Source organism: Phragmites australis, chromosome 15 (genome assembly GCF_958298935.1).
Source record: "Phragmites australis chromosome 15, lpPhrAust1.1, whole genome shotgun sequence".
NCBI classification, from domain to species: Eukaryota; Viridiplantae; Streptophyta; class Magnoliopsida; order Poales; family Poaceae; genus Phragmites; species Phragmites australis.
The window spans coordinates 24,180,766-24,183,588 of record NC_084935.1 but is presented as its reverse complement, the minus strand read 5'-3'; positions in this window follow the sequence as shown (position 1 = coordinate 24,183,588).

The following is a 2,823-nucleotide window of genomic DNA, read 5'->3' as shown; positions in this document are numbered from 1 at the left end:
AATAAGTCTCAGAACCGCTAGATCAGGAGAAAACAGAGGGCACATATAGGAAGACTAGTGTATGCACACCTGACTGAAGGGGAGAGGTACTACCTTCGGGTGCTCCTAAACCATGTGAGAGGCGCAACTTCATACGTCCACCTCAGAACTGTATGTGGTGTTATATATCTAACTTTCAGAGAAGCTTGTGAGGTTATGGGCCTTGTAGAGACAGATAAATCTCCAGATGCCTGCTTGACCGAGGCTGCAACATTCCAGATGCCTTGTGCTCTCAGGAGGCTATTTGCAACAATTATGGTATTCTGTGAGGCGACCAACATCCGTGCACTGTGGGAGAAGCATTTTGAATCAATGGCGGAAGACTATCATCGTAGTCACGACAGTGCAACATTGGTTTAGCAGATGGTGCTTAGGAACATTATGTACATCGTTAGTTCAATGGGCAAAGACATCAGAAGTTATGGCCTTCCGGTTCTAAAAGAATCAGATGATGTTCTTGTTTACGTTATTTATTTATACACTTGCGTATTCTTATGTTGTTGTTAGCTCATGTTGGCCTTGAAACGATATGTTTTTTGTTATTACCCATGGTGTTGATGTTATTTTAGTACTTTAATGCAAACAACAGATGATTGTTCTAGAGACTATTATAGAGAGCTTACAGAGGAGCTAAATGTTGGCTTTGAAGAAGAACATCTAAATATTATAAACACCCTAAACACAGAGCAACGGGCTGGATTTGATGAAATAATGGATCATGTAATGAATAAAAGGAGCCAAGTATTGTGTGTGGATGGGCCAGGAGGCACCGGTAAGACATACATATATAAGGCACTACTTGCTAGGGTGTGCTCAATGGGGCTTATAGCAATTGCTATTGCAACATCTGGTATAGCAGCGTCGATCATGCCTGGTGGTCGCACCACACACTCTAGGTTCATCAATCAAAATCGGAGATCATACCATTTGCAATTTCACAAAACAGAGTGGTACTGCAGAGTTGCTTCGCAGGGCTTCTTTGATAATATGGGACGAAGTTGCCATGAGCAAAAGACAAGCTGTTGAGATACTTGATAGATCTTTACAAGATATAATGGGATGTGCACTGCCTTTTGGGGGTAAGGTCGTGGTGTTTGGAGGAGATTTTAGGCAGGTTTTACCTGTGGTGGCACATGGTACGAGGGCACAAATCACTAATGCTATACTACATAGGTCATATCACTACGTCAGGACAGGGATGTAGTAATACACATATGTGTTACTATATATCAATAAATGTGTTACAGAGGTTTGTAGTAACATATTGGATATGAGTACTTGTTACCTATATTACTACGGTAGAGTCTATTGTTAGCACATAATAGTTGTCTCTATATGTAATAAAAGGTGTTAAAACTAAACTAGAGTAACACATATGATATATGTTACTATAGACGTAGTAACATATTTTTCATGTAGCATGTATTTTTGAGGAAAAAAAAGTAACTTGTGAGAATCGATCCAGGATGCCTCCCTAGAAATCAAAGTGTACTACCGCTGCACTATTATGTCTTATCATTAATATTTTTTTCTATTTTTTCACATAGCTTTTCTGCATATTGTGTATTCCTATAGCGATTCTTTTATAACACCTTTTATACAGCTTTGCTACATATTATGTGTTCCTATAGCGCTTCTTTTTTAACATATTTTTTATAGCTTTCCTGCATATTATGTGTTCCTATATCGCTTCTTTTTATAACACATTTTCTATAGCTTTCCTGCATATTATGTGTTCCTATAACGCTTCTTTTGTAACATCTTTTTATATAGCTTTCCTGCATATTATGTGTTTCTATAGCGTTTCTTTTTGTAACACCTTTTCTATAGCTTTCCTGCATATTATGTGTTCCTATAGCACTTCTTTTTGTAACACCTTTTCTATGTGTTCCTGTACCCCTTTCATTGCAACACCTTTTTGAATCTCATGATGCATGTGTTACAGCCTACCTTTATTTTGATGTGCTGCTGCAATATTCTGTTGTAACACATTTTTTAATGTGTTATAGGAATGTGTTGCTAAAGCTATGTTTTCTAGTAGTGTATATATGGGAGAAGATACGTAAGATTAGTCTTACTCAAAATATGAGAGCATAATCTGACAGTTCTCAGAGTATCTCCTTAGAATTGGTAATGGCACTGAAGATACATTTGCTGATGATTTTGTGCGCCTCACTGATGACATTTTGATTGGTTACAATTTAGAAAAACTAGTTGACAGGCTCATCAAGAGTGTATTCCCGAACCTCTATGAGAATGCTACTTCTGCTTCTTACATGAGTGAGCGTGCAATTCTATCCACAAAGAATGAGCACATTGATGAACTGAATGCAAGGATGATTGATAGGTTCCCAGGAAAAGAAAAGGTGTACTATAGTTTTGACTCGGTCGACGATGACTCATGCAATAATTACCCCTTCGATTTTCTCAATTCACTTACACCAAATGGGTTGCCTCCGCATGAGCTAAAAGTCAAACAAAATTGCCATGTGATCTTGCTCCGTAACCTTGATCCTCACAATGGGCTTTGCAATGGAACACGGCTGGTGGTTAGGGCATGCCAGGATAATGCAATCGATGTTGAAATTGTTAACGGCCAGCATGCTGGAAAGAGAGTGTTTATACCGAGGATACCTCTGTCCCCTTTGGAGGATCTTTCACTTCCATTCAAGTTTAAGAGGAAACAGTTTCCAATCCGGATCAGTTTTGCAATGACAATAAACAAAGCGCAGGGTCAGACTATACCAAATGCTGGTATTTACCTCCCCGAACCGGTGTTCTCAC